At 40.9% G+C, this 19,333-nt stretch overlaps 1 long non-coding RNA gene across 1 annotated transcript; it reads left to right on the forward strand.

The window, feature by feature from the left end:
- The first annotated feature begins 558 nt into the window (after positions 1-558).
- LOC129194360 (uncharacterized) lies at positions 559-19,322 on the forward strand. The gene is made up of 4 exons (XR_008573749.1): positions 559-1,528; positions 11,329-11,454; positions 18,923-19,088; positions 19,187-19,322. It is a non-coding gene; the product is annotated as an uncharacterized LOC129194360 (long non-coding RNA).
- The last annotated feature ends 11 nt before the right edge of the window (positions 19,323-19,333 follow it).

Below are 19,333 nucleotides of genomic sequence, written 5' to 3' on the forward strand. Positions count from 1 at the left end.
TTGAATTTAAGAAGGAACTCATGGCAAGACAGGAAGCTGGTGGTGGTTGATCTCGCTGCCACATCGTGTCTTTGGGGAGAGTCACGTTAAGAATCACGTCTTCAATGAAGGTAAAAGTAACCTTAAATGTTATTTATCACGTTCGTGCATTTATATGCATTTTGAATTGTTTTCTGCATGTTAAATTTTAATTGTAAAACTACAAAAACGTGTTTGTGTTGGCTTTCTGAACTATTACGATTACTACAACTACTACTACCACAGCTACTACAAAAATAGCTTTTTTTTCCCCTTGTTATAGTACAAGTTTATTTTCATAAAACTTATTTACTCATTAGAATACAACTTTTTTCTCTTAATATTTTGACTTTATTGTTGTAAAATTGCAGCTGTTTATTTTTATTTTCCAACAATTTCAACTTTCCTCTTGTAAATATTCTTCTCATAATTATGACTTTAGTCACATAATATCTTGATTTTATTCTTGCAACATTATAACTTTTTCCAAACCTAATTTCCAAAAATTGCATTTATATGCGTTGCTTTGTTCATAACATTATGACTTTAAAAAAATAACGTCTTTCTTTAATAATTCTTTATGCTACTAAAATGATGTTATTTTTTCCTCATAATACTACGCCATTCTCCTTCATTTTTTCATGTTCAATTACAACTTTTTTTTCTTAATATTTAGACTTTATTCCTGGAAAATTACTGCAGATTTTTCTATTTTTGCTGTTATTTAAAAAAATTTGGTAAATTAAATTGTTAGAAGAATTAATTAATTAATTCAGGTGAAAAACAGTATTGAATTCAAGAAAGAACTTTTGACAAAACAGGAAGGTGGTGGTGGTTGATCTAGCTGCAACCTGTCTTTGGGGACAGTCCCGCCAAGAATCACGTCTTCAAGGAAGGTAAAAATAACCTTAAATGTTCATTTATCCCTTTTCATTCGTCATTTATACGCATTTAGAATTGTTTTCTGCATGTTAAATTCAAATTGTAAAACTATAAAAACCTGTTTTGTCTTGGCTTTCTGGAACAGATGAATTGGATTTACATTGTTCTTTATGGGAAAAATGGATTTGCTTAGTGTCCGTTTTGGGTAGAATTGAAACTGTACAGTGTATGCATATCTGAATTGCACCTCTTTTATATATTTTTTTCTGTTGTGTTAGATTAGCATAGTGTGTCTGCTTCCTGATCCAGCGGTGGTGTTCTCCAGCTGACCCCCGACTCTCTGTGGAATGCACGGCCATAAAAATGTATTTTAGGTGTTTTTTTTTTTAACACTGTCCTCTCTCTGTCGCTCTCTCTTTCTTTAGCCTTCTTCACCTGCTTCAGTTCTTCTCCTCTTCAGAGTCCCTCCTCGCCCTCCTCGTCCACCAGAGAAGTCAAAGACAACAGATGTGTGACCACTGACACCCTCAACAGCTGTCGAGCCTCCTAGCAGTTCGTCTTTGCTTTTTTGACCCCGCACATAAATATCTTCCCGACTGACACCTCACATACTCGCCGGACAAAAAAGGTGAGAGACTGGTGATTTCTGAAGCGGTAAAAAAGGAAACAAGCAATATTCCATACCAGCGCACGTATTCATTTACACCTCACGTTCCATGTGTTTGAATTATGATATTAGTCATTTTTTAAACGACTTAATGTGGAATCATTTAAGACGTGACTCTTGACGTGACTGAAAAAACAATCCGTGTAGATATGCAGAGATGGTTTTTTTTATATTTAGAGAGAAACAGTCTGCTTCGCAGCATCGTCTGTCACAAAGCTTATGAGCAGGAATGAACTTTTTCTCCTTACGTTACACTTTTTTTGCTGGTTTCTCCATTTTTTTATTTTTATTTTTGTTTTTTGTTTTTTTTTTACAAATATTTCAACTTTCTTCTTCTTCTTTTTCTCTTATTAAGTCATTGTTCTATAATATTTTGGCTTGTAAAATCCAACCTAAATTTCCTAAAATTGCAACTTTTCTAAAGTATTCCTTGTTTTTTGTTTCTATATTACATTTTTAGACTTTCAACGTGATGCTATTTTTTCTCTTAATATTATGACTTCATTCTTCTAATAGTTTATCTTCATTCTCATGAAATTACTATTTTTTTTCCCAATTTTTGCAGTTGTTTTTTCAGTTTTCTTGTTTAATTATATTTTTAGTATGTGCTGGTGGCCAATAAAAAAAAAAAAACAGCCGCGGGTCATAAAATGGCCCCTGGCCCACACGTATATTAACTATATTTACAGTTTAGCGATTCAGTGCTTGTCACCAGCGATGTATTGATTTTTTTCTAGTCGTACCAATGTAGCATGTCATGCACTGTCGCGACTATTCCATTATGTTGTGTGGCAAAGACCCCAATCTATTTCATTTTATCATTTTCTATTTTCTTGCAGCGTATCATGCACTATTGTAACTATTTCAGTATATTATTGCAAATGAGCCTTGAACAAATCTAGTCTAACTTTCTGTTTTCAAGCAGCATATTATGCACTATGGGGACTATTCCAGTATAATATTGCAAAGGGTCCTTGGCTTTTGTTGTTGCTGTTGCAGCTTTGAGCTTGTGACGCCAGCACAGTGTCTTTTGATATGCAACAACGTTTCACAGAGTAGGCAATATTTTTACGTCTTTTTTGCCCCGCCCTCCACACTAAACACTTCTCCCTGCTCCATCAGTGGTAGTTGATGTAACCTTATTGCTTCCTGGCATCTCCCTCACAGCATCTGGCCGCCGTCCAAAAGCTTTACTGTCCGCTATCACTTCTCTTCCCTCGGCCTTTTGCTGATGCCCCCACCACTCCACCACCACAGTACCTCCATGTCACCCCCACACAACCCCACCCTGCACCCTGGTCCCGACCTCGGAACCTGTGCCCGGACCACATCCCCCAGGCCCAGCTGCTGTCGCCTTCGCAGCCGTCCAGCTCAGCATGAGAAGCCCAGCAGCTGCTGATCAATGGGCAGCCGGGGCCAACGCCTGCCTAGTCCCTCCCTGCCCTGGCCCCCTGCACACACACACGCACACACAGATGCAGGCACACACCCTCCCCTGGGACGCAACAGATGGGGGTGAGCCAGCGGAGAGGGTGTGGTGGGTGACAAAAGGGCTGGGTTAGGTGTGTCGCAGTGTATCTTTTTGCATGTTATACCATAGAGTGGAGCTTTACGTTGTGGGTGTGTGTGTGTGTGGTTGGGGGTCATGGCTGGACATTTGCTGGCCCGCATGTCTCCAGCATGGACAGGTGTTGGCGTCAGCAGACTCGTTTCAGCAGCTGCTGTCACCCCTCCTCCTCCTCCTCTTCCTTCTTCCCTGACAGAGGTAGCCACACCACCACCACCTCTCCAGCATTTTATGGGCCCGGCCTGTTTTGACTTTAAATATTTGCCCAGGAGGCGCTTGTTCTTCTGTTTGGGGGAAGAGCGGAGGTCATGCTTGCAACCCGACACACTTCCAAACATTATCATTGTGTGTGGATATTTACATTTGACGCAGGTAAACGCACACCTGCATGGCCAGAGGTGGGGAGTCGGTCGGGATTATTATTGCCTCGCTTAGACGGAAATAAATGAGCAAGTGAAACCTTTCAGAATTTAGATGTAATGGCAGCTGAAAGAAATTCTAGCCTATAAATAGCTAGCGTGAAGAACTTGTTGATGTGAAAAGTGTTGAAACATCTTTAGCTGTAAACCAGGGGTGTCCAAACCTTTTCCAGCGACGGCCACATAACTTGCTTCCAACCTAATTTTCCAAAAATTACAACTTCATTTTGTTTTGTTTGTCCCTCATAAAATTACAACTTAAAAAAAACCTGTAATATTTTAAGTCTATGCTACAAAAATGACATTATTTTTACTCATAATATTACGAGTTTAATCTCATAAAATTGTGACTTTTTTTCTCTTAATATTTTGAACTTATTCCCGTACAGCGTTTTTTTTTCCCTTTATGCTGTTTTTTAATTTTCTAACCACGTCAACTTTTATGTAAATATTCTTCTCGTAGTTATGACTTCGTTCCCATAATATTTTGACTGTTTTCTTGTAACATTATAACTTTTTACGCAACCTCATTCTCCAAAAATTACAACTTTATTTGTTGTTGTTTCTCATAATACCACTTTAAAAAAAATATTAGAACATGACGTTACTTTTCTTCACAACATTACAACATTATTCTTATAAAATAAAGACTTTTTGTTATTACAACTGTTTTGACTTTCATCTTTTAACTTTTTTTGTAAAATTACTGCAGATTTTTCAGTCTTTGCTGCTGTTGTTTTTTTGTTCTTTTCTTGTTAAAATCTTATTTTTAGAATGTGCTGCGGGCCAATAAAAAAACAGCCGCAGGCCGCAAATGGCCCCCAGGCCGCACTTTGGACACCCCTGCTGTAAATCATACGAAGACATTCATTAACCAGCTGAGAACTCAACTCTTGTGAGGCTGTGTTCTCATTTAACAAGTTCCGTTTCCTCTTATAGTGTGGATGTGTGAACACTTTGACCCAAACTGAAGGGTGTGGTTTGGCTCAGGTCAGCTCAAATGTAAGTTACAGTATATGGGCCTCTTAAAATGACAGCAAAAAGCATAGGGAAGTCATGAAAGCATTAAGATCGTGGTAATCATAATATCATCAAGGTCATCAAACAGAATTGTTTCTTTTCTCATTGTCTTTCTGACGAATAAAATGATATAAGCATAGAGTGTCACACACAAGGTGAAGAACAACATCATAGCCCTTTCAAAAAAAAAAAAAAAAAAGAAGAATAAAAAAAAGCACCTTTTACCTACTTGGTAACTTATTGGAGGACTTTGTCCGTATTTTATGTTTTCAGTAGGATATCATGCACTATCATGACTATTCCAGTATACAGTGTTCCCTCGCTCTACCGCGGTTCGCCTTCCACAATCCGCTGTTTTGCGGATTCTTTTAGAGTTTTTTTTTTTTTTTTTAGTACAGCGTATGAACACTGTTACAGGCCCATTCTTTTCTGCATCCTGATTGGCTGTAGACCATTGTCAATCAATTTCCTTCGTGCCGTCCTGCCGTGTCTCCTATGTCATCGCTAGCTTGCTAGCTTGTAAATGAATCTTCGGTTCGTCTGCAGCAATACTGTATGTTTTAACAAGGATACAAAAAAGCTACAGTAGAGCGGAACGGCGCCAGGACGAGAAGGCACGGTCACAGGAGAGAAATGTGCATGAGTGACTTAGTAATTTCTTGTGTTGATCATTAAGGTTGATCATTCAAATTCAAAGTTGGCTACTTTGCAGATTTCACTTATCATGGGCTATTTTGGGAACCTACCGACCGCGATAAACGAGGGAACACTGTACTGCAAAATGGCACATTTTTCCTTTCAGTGTCGCTTTGTAGCAGCTTTGAGTATGCGATAGCGCAAGGGTTTCCAAATGTTTTCCAGCGAGGGCCACATAGTGAAAAATGAAAGGATGCATTGATATTTTGGAAACATTTCAAGAAAAAACTGCATCTCAGCTTTGCAATGTAGGTGAAAACGCATATTATTAGTATAGACTTCACTTTCTCTTTTTTCCCCATTTTTGCTGTTGTTTTTTTTAATTTTCCAAATATTTCAACTTTTTTCCTAAATAATCTTCTTTTTTTTTCTTTCTTTTTTTTTGTTAAATAATCTTCTTAAATTTTCTTCTCATAATATTTTGACTTTTTCCCCCCAACCTAATTTTCCAAAAATTACAATTTTATTCTGTTTTTGTTTCTTTCTACTTAAACATCTTTAATATTTCAAACATATGCTACTAAAATAACATTTTTTCCCCTTGTGATATTAATTTTATACTTGTAAAATTTTCTCTTTGGAATACGACTTTTTAAAAAAATATGTTGAATTTATTCTTGTAAAATTAGAGCTGTTTTTAAAAAAAAATATTTTCTTAGAATTTCAACTTTCTTCTTATAAATGTTCTTCTCGTAATTATGACTTTATTCCCATAATATTTTGACATTCTTCACGTACTTTTTCCCAACCTAATTTCCAAAAATTGCATTTTTATGTGTTGGTTTGTTTGTTTTTTATAACATTATGACTTCAAAAAAACAACGTCTCTTTAATATTTCAAGTTTATGCTACTAAAATGATGATTTGTCCTCACAATACAATGCGTAATCGTAAAAGTTTTCTTGTTACATGTTACTTTTTTTTGTTAATATTTTTGACTTTATTCTTGTAAAATTACTGCCGATTTTCCTATTTTTGCTGGGTTTTGTTTGTTTTTGTTAAACTTTCTTATTAAATCATATTGTTAGAATGTGCCGCGGACCACAAACGGTCTCAGGGCCGCACTTTATAACCCCTGCTATAACGTCTCTATTTTGACATTCCAACTTTCCGATTCCGATTCATTTTTACGTCTCTTTATCCCTCCTACCAGTGAAATTATTATAAAATAAAGTGAAAAACAACGAAAATAAAGTGGAGTTCAGAACCCCACATAAAAAGAAACGGAGGAGGAAACAGCTGCAAGACATTGCAATCAACAATCTACTACTCCTGGTCCCTTGGTGGCAGTGAAGCCAATAAGGGAATCCATGAAACTGATTTTTTTCCTCTGTAGAAATAAATAGAAATAATCTGTTCCCGGGTCAAACTGTCACCATATAAAACCTTTCTTCACTACACAGGCAGTTTTTTAAGTACCATTTAAACACTTTAGCTGTCATACAAGCGTAAAAAGAAGTTAACCCTAAGAATAAAACAGTCTAGCTTTGATGTAAAGTAACAAAGCGTATGTCTTCTTCACTTGTTGAGGCTGCTCCTTCTTTTGGAATAAGTCCCGTAAAACATGACAATGCACAGCTACAACATTACTAAGCATTTGAACATAGCGGCAGGCACATGTCACGCATCAAAACGCGCTAATCTCAAGGTGACACTGCCGCGCTAAATTGTCTGAGTTTTTCCATAAACCTCTGAGGAGCTTCCGCCTGTGATTCGTCACAGAGCGCGCGCGCGACAGAGAGAGAGAGAGAGAGAGAGAGGGGAGGTAAAGGGAACAACCAATGTAGATACAAAATTTGAAAAGATAATTAGAACAGCAGTGAAAGACTCTGCTGCTGATCCCAGAAAAAACACCTCTGCCAGCTGGGTTCTGAGGGAAGACGAAGAGAGAGGAACGGGAAGATTTTGGGGATCTAGCGGAAGAGTGGTGGTGCCCGCCTTGTCCTGCCATCTGGGCCCCTTGCTCCAACACACACACAAACACTCACACACACACACACACCCAGTCTGTTAGCGTGGTGGAATAAAGTGGTGGCAATTACAAGGAAGCTCACCTGGAAGTATTTTTCACCGTCCAGGTTGGGGGCGACACGTGGGCGGGAGGGCTAACGAATGAGATGGGTGGAAATGACACAACACCGATAACAGCAAAATATTCACCCCATTAGGTCACATCATTAGGTACACCTGTTAAAGTGATCATTATGCAAATGAGCTGATGAACGAAAGACGGTGGTTTTGGCTGCCAGTGGATAGAACCAGGGCAGCGGAGCCAACTCGCCCTGGCCAGCGAAGCTCGCTTAGGGACGGGAGAAAGTGAAGACGAAGTGTCGTCCATCGCGCCAACGACAGTGCAGCTTCACACCTTGTAATGCAGATCGTTAGGTCAGGTTTTAAAAAATTGTTGCCATTTAGAAATTATTGCGTGTCAGTGTGAAACAAGATCACTTTTTTATGTGCAGCCCTCTTGCCAACCTTGATAAACTTTTAAATAGATCATTTCTGCAAGCAAACTTTTTTTTGTTATTGACCATTTATCACAATTTTCCACTGATTGGCTGAGAGAAATCACATGGTGTGACATCTATTGTGTCTCAAGTTTAGCTTAACCAATATGGTTCCTGGCCCTATAAAGCTATACATTTTACAGAATAATTTAAACAATACATCTTACACACAAATTTCCATGCAGAAAATAGTTAACAGTTAGCAATATTTAATATACGCAATAAATACACATTCATTCATATAGTCTTTATGGTGAGTCTGCTATGGGATGCTGGTGATCCATCATCCTACCCTCAACAACCCGTCCCATCATCCCCACACGTCAGCCAGCCAAGCTGTATAGCTGTAGAGCGCTATAGATGGCGTCCATATGGCCACAGCTGATGGGGTGATTTTCTGTATTGTTCACTTTGTCAGCCATACTGAGGATGAGAGACACAGAAAGAGAGAGGAGGGAGCTAATGATGATGCAGAGTGCAGATGTGCTCTGGAGCAGCCCAGTCGTTAAGCAACAACAGCTTGTGTTAAATGTGTGTGCGTGTGTGTCTGTGTGTCTTACGACCACAGCTGCTTGCCAGCTTGTCTTCTTGTTCTTCTTCGCTGTCTTGACTCCACATATGAAGGAAGTCACATCTGAAACCTTTAAACGTACACTTTGCTCATAAATTTGAGAATTATAGTGCTCCCCTCCAGCCATTAGGAAGGAGAAAGTTGTAAACAAATAGGAAATGGTAACTTTCCTAGCATGTGGAGGTCTAAATGAATGTTTCCACTCCAACACTTAGCTTTGGCTGACTGACTGACTGACTGACACAGTGAGGTAGCATTGACCCACGTAAAAAAAGGTTGCTTGCTTAGGCCCTTTAAAGATGTAATTCTCTGTACACATCAATGGTATTTTTTAAAACACATATCAACATCAAAACCCAAAACAACAAGTGGTGCTAAGGCCATTAGAAGCAATTAAAAACCTGAAAAAAGTCCTTTCCAGAAAAGGTGCAACAAACCACCATTGTGAATTAACAAAAATGGGAATAATATCTCCCCCCCCCAAAAAATGTTATTTGAGATCACTCTTTTTATGTGCAGCCCTCTTGCCAACCTTGATAAATGTTTAAATAGAGCATTTTAATTGTACCTTTTTTGATTGTTGACCATTTATTCATCTTCATTTTCCACTAATTGGCTGAGAGAAATCACATGGTTCCACTGCCTTTAGTGTGACATCTATTGTGTCTCAAGTTTAGCTTCCCCAATATGGTTCCTGGCCCTATAAAGCTATAAAACATTTTCCAGAATAATTAAAACAATATATCTACGCACAAACTTCCATGCAGAAAATAGTTAACAGTTAGCAATATTTAGTATACGCAATAAATACACATTCATTCATGTAGTCTTTATGGTGAGTCTGCTACTTGATGCTGGTGATCCATCATCCGACCCTCAACAACCCATCCCATCATCTCTGTGCTCACCAAAAAAAGGTTTGAAAAAAACAATAACAAAGTGAAAGTACTTAATAAAACATTTTTATCATAGTGTCGTCATAGATAACTGTGAAATAGGAGTGAAATGAAGCGGCGACTTTGACACGCCCCCTCAGCAAGTTTTCTGAACCGACACCATCTTGGCTGTGACGTCACTGCCAGAATGCGTTCTGGGAACCAGATTCAAACATACGCAGCCATGAGCTCACAGCAAAGCCAAGGAAGTGACATATTCACAATAATAACATTCACTGATGTAACTACTGTATGATGTAACACACTCAAAAAATGGCCACAAGTATGTTTTTTGGATTGTCAGTATTTGATACAGACTGCTGCAAAATAGAAGACCAGTGAGCAGCGAGCGCTGCTTATTTAGCCCTGGAATGAAACCCCATGCTATTATTCTAAGATTACTAAAATGGATCTAGTAAAAAAATATGGTTTTACTGACTGAAACTGACAGACCGGATGCAAGATAGGCTAGAAAGATGAGTGATAACAATCCATGCCTAGCTAGTAATTCACGTCGAGAACACTTAAGGGTGACACCGGCAACCAGGCGCAAACAAGCACAGCACACAAAGAGAGTGACATATTCACAACAATAATAAGGTTCACTAATATTGTGTTGTGAGTATGATATGTTGTACTGGCAGCGATATCCACAGCTGATACCGCATTAGCCGCCATGAGCACTAGGCTGGCTACTATAGAGCATATGAGCAGGAGAAATGTGGCTTGACTTACTGCCACCTTGGCACGCTTTTCCACAGTCAAACGTCTTGTGGGTTTCTGACTTTTTATTCCCATGTGTGAGGCAGTATTGAAACATTTGCCCCACAAAGTTTGCCGATCATCTGACAAGGCGAATGGTGTCTTCTTGAAATGTGAACAAGCTTACTCCGTCTCCTTGAGTGTTATGGCAAAAGCCTTCAACACGACGAGCGGGCATAATATAAAAAAATATATAACAAACAACAGAAATTGACAGAGAATTGGAACATGACAACAGGGAATGTGATGTATTGAAGGGGAAGTTCCGGGTGGGACCGTCTGGTTTAGTCGTCACTTGCTCCTCCTCCCCCAAACCCGGAAGAAGTGACGAAAATTGTAAAAAAAAAAAAAAGCTAAATATTTCAACTTTCGAGCACACATGTAACACAGGAAATATGCCTTAACTGTTGTTTTTCACGGCGGAAATAACAAGATTAACATGTGTTTTGGTGTCATGAGCACTTTAATATTATTATGTCAGACGGTTCTGCACAATTTCTATTTTGACACAACAAATAAGTTCATCAATGAATGAAAAGCTGACCATGAATTATGTAAGTGGAAGTGATATTATCCCAATGCTTTTTCCGGTTGCCTTTTGAAACACAACTTTAAGTTCCTTAGAAGGCTGCTATTTTCATGTATGGGTTTTCCATTTTACCATGTTGGAGATACCAAATAAACCCATTAGACTCTGTTAAATTACATGGAATTCAAAAGTGTAGCCAATCCATTGTCACAGCGTTATCTCTTAAGTCCACATTTACATGCTAGTGAAGGAAGAAGCTACCCAGACAGCGTCCAAAAACAAACAAGAACATGACCATTCATTGATTTGATCCCTATCCTGTCGCTTTTTCATCCATTTTCCTCTCCTCCTTGTCTACTTCTTCCGTAATACTGTACAGATGGTCCCAAGCTGCCTTCAATAATCCAACATACAGCCATGCCAGGGCACCCCAGGCTACACCCCTGATGCTCCACACACACACACACACACACACACACACATGTATGAAGGAAACAGTGCCAGTTCCCTAGGCGGGACCCCTGTCTCTCCATAGCCTAGATCGGATCACTTGGATTGAGCGCAAGGCCGTCACACTGGGCCCCAGGGCTCGACATGAGGCCTGCGGGGCACAATGTTGGCCTCAGCAAGGTTTGGACCATCCTGGGAAGCTGCCTCTGGGGCTTGATTGCTTTATATTATTATTATTATTATCACACAAGATGGAATGCTGCAGGTTGGAAGCGTTCAAACAAGCTTGTGTGTTGTTTTTGCAGGCGCAAGAAGAGGTGCAGGTGAGCGGAGGCAGGAAGCTATGGACGGATGGAAGCAGGAATGTGACAGATGGGTCGTGCCTGGCCAGAGCTAGCTGGGAGGGAGCGGAGAGAGGTTGGCATCGCAGGGTGAGAGAACGCACACATACACACACAATCACACACACACACACACACACACACACACAAATGCTGCGTGCATGCACTCGTTAACTGGTCACACAAACGATGCACCGTTCTGTCAGAAGCGATTTCCATGCGTCCTTTCCTTGAGAACATGTCCAGTCCAGCGTGTAAAAATAGTCAAATACATGGCGCACCAGCCATATTTGGACATATTGTATGCATAAATTTTACCCCCAAATCAATCCCTGCATTGGCAGGCTGAGGTAATACTTTAATATGTCGCCTGGTCTGGCTTTCATCATCACCAGTAACTACCAGGATTGGGATATACCTGTATGCGGATCATACATACCTTATTACCTTCGCCAAGCGCAAGCGCGGACCTTATGTGTTTGCCGGCGTCTATTTGTTTGTCTGTTTGTGTTCAAAATAACTTGAAAAGTTGTGAATGGATTTGATGAAATTTTCAGGAATTGTCCAAAATGGGATATGGGAGAACTGATTACATTTTTGGTTCCCAAAGTGGGGTACGCGTACCCCAAGCAGTAGGCCAATTTTGTTTGGGGATACGCGAATAAAAATGAAAAAACATTAGCGCCTAACACTCACAATTTCGAGCGCACTTGAACGGCTCCTCGCACAGAGCTCACCTTCATAGCAGAAAGGAAGGAGACACGGCATGAAGTTCTTCATTGCTCCGTGAATAACTACAGTAAGTCAGTTTGATGATGATGTTGTGTATTAAGAAGGTTTCATCTTGAAGGTTTAACTTTTGGTGTTCCAATCCCCGCACTGAGAAAATGTATGTGCATGTCAGAGATGAGAGAATGGAGAGTCCCCTGAAAATGAGGTTTTATTGCTGCTTGTATGTATTTCTGTACTTCGGATACTGCTTTTTCATGTTTGTTCAACTTTCCCTTTCAATTTGGTATCAAATTAATATGCAGATTTAAATCATAGCGATTGTAAGTGGACAAAAGTGAAGCTCAAGTTCAACCCTTTCAAAAGGAAGGATCACAACATCCGGCTGAAATAAAAGATATGGAGAACCAATACTTCGATACTTTATTCATCTCCAAGAGAAATTCACGTCTTATCTATTTATCAGTGCTCATGTAAAACTTTTATCCAAATTTGACCAAGCACAGAACACATTTTTTTAACTACAATTGCTTACTCTAAAATGAATGAACTAATTAATCATGTTCAATATTTCAATGTCATGAAATGTAAAGATGGTTTAAGTGTGCAGCAGTAGGGGGTACATGGCTTCAAGTCAAATGTCTGAAGGGGTACGCCGCTGTGAGAAGTTTGGGAACCACGGCCCTAGGTCGTTTTTTTAACTTTAGACTCAAAAAAATACCATCCATCCATCCATTTTCTATACCGCTTCATCCTCATTAGGATGCTGGAGCCTATACACCCTTGACTGGTCGCCAGCCAATCGCAGGGCACATATAGACAAACAACCATTCACACTCACATTCATACCTATGGACAATTTAGAGTCGCCAATTAACCTCACCTGCATGTTTTTGGGAATGTGGGAGGAAGCCGGAGTGCCCGGAGAAAACCCACGCGCACACGGGGAGAACATGCAAACTCCACACAGAAATGCCCAAGGGAGAATCGAACCCAGGTCTTCCCGATCTCCTGGCTGTTCCTGTATTGGCCAACGTGCTAACCACTAGACCACCGTAATTAAAAAACAAAAAAATACCGTAATTTGTATATTATTGGTGTTTTCTATTACTTTACTGTACTTTTGTCCCATTTTACTATACTTGACATGATATATCAGTATTATTATTATTATTAACTTTTTTTATTGCATGGCTAGTGAGGCATGTACTCTAGCGTCCTTGTCGGCTTAGGTAAACATAAACACATATTTTCCCTTGCCCTGTGTGTTATACATGCTGATTTCTAGACTGATTTCATAACCAGCCATAGGGCAAACAGACTGACTGACTTGACCTCCACACACATACCATAGCTAGCTTGCCAAGTCTTTGGCAGGTGTTCCACATGTGACTCCCATGTAAACATGCAGCGACCATGCTCACGTCTCCACACCATCACACAGCAGGCCGACAGTGGCTCCGTCTCCCCTTTTTCTCGGGTCCTCTGTGGTGATGATAAAGTGCTGAGTTGTGCACATGTGTCCCGGTGCCAGCCGTTTACCAGCACCACCCGGAACACGCCCTGCTGGCACTCCTTATCTGGCACACACAGCTGGGAGAAGGTGGCAGAGGGAGGCTGGCGGCATAAAAGTGCACTCCATTTTTCATTGTTGTTGTAACTATTATTCACATTGTATGTGTGTCATCCTTCAGTGGAAGCATTGGAGCAACAGATTTATTTTTCGGCTTCCAGGCTAAAAAAAATGTCCAATCAAAGTTAATCTCTAGAGTCCTGCTGGGAATCTACTCAGAATTTTATCACAACATTTCATAAAAATACGAAACGACGTTTGTCAAAGAGACTTAAAGGGATAGTTCGGATGTTTTGACATGAAGTTGTATGACATCTCCATCAGCAGTGAAGTACACCAACAGTGACTTACCCCCCCAATTAGTCAGATTAATCCTGTTCAGGTCGGAGATCCGTGACGAGGAACATAGTTTAGTTGCTGGGGCCGTTTAAGTAAAGAGTTTGGCTTCTCAAAACGATATGCTTTCAAAAGAGTAATACATTTGCATCATAAAAACACCTCATCGAAAAAATCAGACCTCACAAATTGCTCATCGTTTTATTTGTCTCTTGCCGTATCCCTGTGCACTGTCACCTGTGCGTTCTTGTGTAGTGTTTGTGATGAAGATGCTCGCATCTTCTTCCGCTGTGGAACACACACACGTAAACGAGATGGCCGTGGTGCTCCGTCACGGAAGAAGAAGCGAGCGTCTTCATCACATACGCAAGAATGCACAGGAGACAGTGCGCAGGGATACGGAGGGAGACAAATATACTGTAACGCTGAGCGTTTTGTGAGGTCTGATTTTTATTTTTTTTTTTTTTGAGGAGGCATTTTCGTGGCGCAAATGTATTACTCTTTTGAACGCATATTATCAAACGCATATACTCTTTACTTAAATGGCCCCGATAACCAAGTGGAACTACGTTGCTCGTCACGGATCTCCGACCAGAACTGGACTCACGGGACCAATTGGGGGGGGTAAGTCACTCTTGATCTGCTACACTGCTGGTGGGGATGTCATACAACTGCAGTCAAAAACTCCAAACTATCCCTTTAAGCAAGTCTTGTTTAAGACGAGACTTTTGTTTAGCGAACATGGAAAGAATGAACTCCAAGTGTATTTTCCTTCTTTTAGAAGCAATCCTGCCAACATGTACGCATTTCTTTGTACTCGGCACACATTTTGACCCTTGATTACGCTTCGCTGCTCTCCAGGTACACATTTTTTTTTGCATTTCGCTGGTTTCAGTTTTCTCCGATGCCTGGATTATGGTTCTGTGTGGAGGCACCACAGGGTACGTTACACCGGTTCGCTCCTGCCCCTTGCGTAGCGCGACATGCAGCTCCAAAAAAAAATCTTAACCTCGCTGACCGCAAAGGCTGTGATTGGTCGGCTTTATTTTATATAGCGAACATTATTTTCTATGTGTATACGACTCGTTCAGAGGCCGTGCAGCTCTGCGAGTGCCTTCTCCTCTGATTTCGGATCAACATTTGCAATAAAAATGAGTGTGGTCACGCGTGGATTAGTTCCAGCTGCAATAACACTCCACTTCTCTCTTTAATAACCACTTAACAAGCTAAATAGTCGACGAGAGTTGTGGTTGGTCACAGCGTTGACGTCACGTCTTGCGCTCAACCCTGGTAAAGTGCGGTCCGGGGGCCTTTGTGGCTCGTGGTTTATTATTTTTTATTGCCCCGCGGCGCATTAGAGAAATAAAATTAAACCCCAAAAAAAACAAAAATGGGAAAAAATTGAGCAAAAGACGTAATGTAATGAAAAAAAAGCTGAAATGTTGATACTAACAACTACTTGTAACACACACCTTTGTTCTTTTTTTTATCCTTCTTATAAAATCCAAATAAATAAATACATATAATAATACAGGGTCTGCAGGAGGATACCAGTGACGTGTGAACCATGTGCGTGTAACAATTGAACAGGAAATGGAAGTCATTGCGACTACGCTGAAGCATTTCATGTCTCTGTCCAGGTTGCTTAGCACAATATGGCTAAGAACAACGGCGTGTTCACGGCCATGTCAGCTGTGGCGGGGCAAGGTAGTCGTACAATACGGAATCTGAGCACAGCTGTTCGGAAAATTACGCCTCAGTACTTGCACAGAAGTTCAGCAGTCAAAGTGTCGCCGCGTGGCATTTCATCTCAGTGAAGGATGGGCTCCATGAGTGTATTTGAGTTTTCTTTGGCTTTTTTGTGAGGTGCCACCACAGAATGATGCCAGCATAGCAGGGTAGTAGTGTACTGCGATGAAAGCTGCCCAGTCTGCTCAGTACAATAAAGTGAAGTCAGTGACAATAACAGAAGAAGAAGAACAGATTGTACAAAGTGCATAAATGTATATCACGTTTCACCCCCGTTTATGAAGAGACTGACCTCCCACTTACTCGCTTGGTCGGTTACTACTCAACTGTTTTCAAGATTCAAGAGAGTTTTATTGTCATGTGCATGGTAAAACAGCAGCTATACCATGCAATGAAAATCTTATTCTGTTCATTCTCCCAAGAAAAGAAGGAAAACACAAGAAAGAATAAGAACATAAGAAACATAAACACATAAACATAAATACCAATAAATTAAGCAACAACAACAGAAGAGACATTAATACAAGTAAATAATACAAATAAATAAATAAATAAATAAAGTGCTATGAGTGTGTGCGTGTGTTGCGTGCGGCGTGTGCGAGTGCTTCGTTGAGGAGCCTGATGGCCTGAGGGTAAAAGCTGTTTGCCAGCCTTGTGGTCCTGGACTTCAAACTCCTGTAGCGTCTGCCTGACGGTAGGAGTGTGAAGAATGAGTGTTGAGTGTTGTGGATGTGTGCTGTCCAGCTGTGGAATGTTTGCATTCCAGCTTTATTACACAACTTGTTTTTACAAACGTATGACGCTTGAAATGTTATAAGAAGTGTCTGAGCATTTAATAAAGTGATGTGATGACAGTTTGACTCTGGAACAGATTAATTCCATTTCCCTTATTTCCGATGGTCTCCAAATACAAATATAACTGGCATCCCACTACGATGCACATTAATGTGTGTGTGTGTGTGTGTGTGTGTGTCTGTTTGTGAGTGTGTGCAAAAGGGGGTTATGGGAGGGGGGCACATGGCCCCCCCCACACACACAATCATGCAGCAGATATTCAAGTTGCCTTTTGTTTTGCAGAAAAGGGAGGAGGAGGGTGAAGTGGATGGATGGATGGCTTGCTGGGACACCGCTCACCCTCTCCCCCCCAAAAAATATCTTCCATCCCCCAATTGTCACCCTTGCACACATCCTACATTGGCCCCTCCCCTTGCCAGTGTAGTGCCACTGTATTGTGTGCATGCAGAGGGCCGCTTGTTGCTTTGCCTTCTGTCCTGCTGTGCTGAGTGCTTTGACAAAGGAGCCCTTTTAAATATGCAGACAATCCTGGATCACTTGCGCGCACACACACACACACACACACACACATATCGCAGTCTCTCTCGCTCAGTTTTAGTCTCTCGCTTGCCCCGGCCCCGGGAGTGTGTCCCCTTTTCACGGACAATCAACAAGTCTCACACATGAAAAGAATCCAGAGGGCTTTTCCCCCTGAGAAGGCGCTCTTAGCAGGAGAGCTTGTCTTGTCCGTGCTAAAAGCTCCTTTTCTTTTCTTTTCTTTTCTTTTCAAAAGAAGCCTTTGTCTGGTTCTTACTGTACATTTAGCCAGCGCCTTTCTTTTTTGTCCACGGGAACATTTCACACTGCAGCTTTATTTTGAAGTTGCAGATTGCTTTGCATTTCTCGCGCAAACATTTGAAAAGCTAATGCATCAAAACCGTAAATATTCATGTTCATCAAAGTAGAGCAAAGTTGAACAGTAAAACCGAAATAAAACATCACAGCAGATGGCACTGTGTTGGAAAAAAAGATGCGTTTTTCTTACAGATTGTGAAATTATATTATATTAGAATGTGTGTCTTTGACTGCGTTTGCCGACTCCCCCTGTCCTTTCTCTGCTGTGTGGGGCAGCCAAGTAGTTGCCAAAGAAACAACAGAATGCCATTTTGCCGTTGTTATTATTATGATAATTATTATTATTATTATTATTATTATTGGGCTTTCATGAATTGTGCATAGCAACAAGTGGCCACAAAAATGTGACATGACTTGAATAAAAGAGCAATGCTGTAAAGGTACATCTTCTCGCCGCTTAAATGATGGCTGCAGTTCTGAAGATTTGAAACGAAATAAGTCAAAAACGTGTCAACATTTTGGAATGAAAAAAGTTATTTAATGTATTTTATTTTCACAAAAACACCACTGGCAACCTCGATTGATTCAGAATGTGTTAGGAAATATTATTTAAAAACTTTTACATGGGAATTCATTAAACTAATTAGACATTTTTTAAAAATGTTAATTTTTTAAAATGCATTCAGCATTTGAATGGAAATTTTACCCCTAGTAAAATGATTGCAGTACAATATAAATAACTTTTTCCCCACTCATTTAAGTTATTCCTAAGTATTATTCATTATATTTTCATTATCATTACCTTTCTTTGCTGTTTGGTTGGACAAATCACATGGTTCTGCTGCCTCGTAGTGAGATGTTTACTATAGTACAAGTAATCAAACACGGTTCCAAAAAGGACTACAACCTTGCACAATTTGATTTCTCAGCTTCTACTGTTAAACAGCATTAAACATCAGGAGGCTGCACTCTGGTCTTGATCTAAACACCCCCACCGCCACCCCCCCATGCTTGGTCTACAGTGGCCCTCCCTGGCAGCTTGGCAGAGGCGGTTCCCTCACGCGAGGCGGTGCAGCGCAAGGGGCCCGGGCCCCCAGACAGGAGCCAAAGCTGGTCTCAGCTTCCCAACATGTTGAGCTGGGCCGCCTTTGGGCACAGCCAAATGGTTCTGCAGCTGCCCCTTTGTCCCCCCCTTCCTTAAGTAAACAAAGGACAGAAACAAATTAATGACCTACATTCACGGCGAACCTCGCATGGCCTCCTCGCCCTGAGAGAGCGAGCGGTCGCCCTGCAAGCAGATGTTCACTTACAACACTGCAGATTGCAATTAATGGGGAGCCTTGTTGTTGTTGTATTTTCAGCAGCAGCTTTGAATGCAATGAAAGGAGGAGCGGGCCACTTAAAAATACACTTTTCAAACACTTGTACACCTGCTGGAGAACCATAAAACCCCCCACCCCACCCCACCCCTTCCCTCCTAATGATGCATGCTTATCTGAAGGTTTTGCTGTTATCTTTAAGTTCTTTTTTGGACACTTCCAGGTTTCTTGGAGAAAAATTAGGCGCTCATCAGACTCGGGGACAATGCCATCAAGATTAGGAGCCAGCTTATGGCGTGAGTGTGCGTCGGGGGCTTACCGAGGAGACCATCTGTGGCCTAATGAACACTGCTCCTTGGCCGCCCAGCGCAGAGGCTTTTAATGCATCTGTAAGAGCAGCGAGACATGAGCTAAAGCTGATTTCTTTGCTGGAAACTACTTGAGGAGCTTTGCAAGCTGCCTGAATGTGCATATGTGTGTGTTGCAGACACGGGAGGAGGAGGGGAGGAGGTGCTCAACAAGCTGCTGCACAGTGCACACTTTTTTTTCTTTCTTTGCAATTCCTCAAACGCAGCCTACACATGCAGGAGTGCAGCCAATATGAAGGACCGATGTGCACGCAGGTAGCATATAG

This window comes from Dunckerocampus dactyliophorus, chromosome 14 (assembly GCF_027744805.1).
Source record: "Dunckerocampus dactyliophorus isolate RoL2022-P2 chromosome 14, RoL_Ddac_1.1, whole genome shotgun sequence".
NCBI lineage: Eukaryota > Metazoa > Chordata > Actinopteri > Syngnathiformes > Syngnathidae > Dunckerocampus > Dunckerocampus dactyliophorus.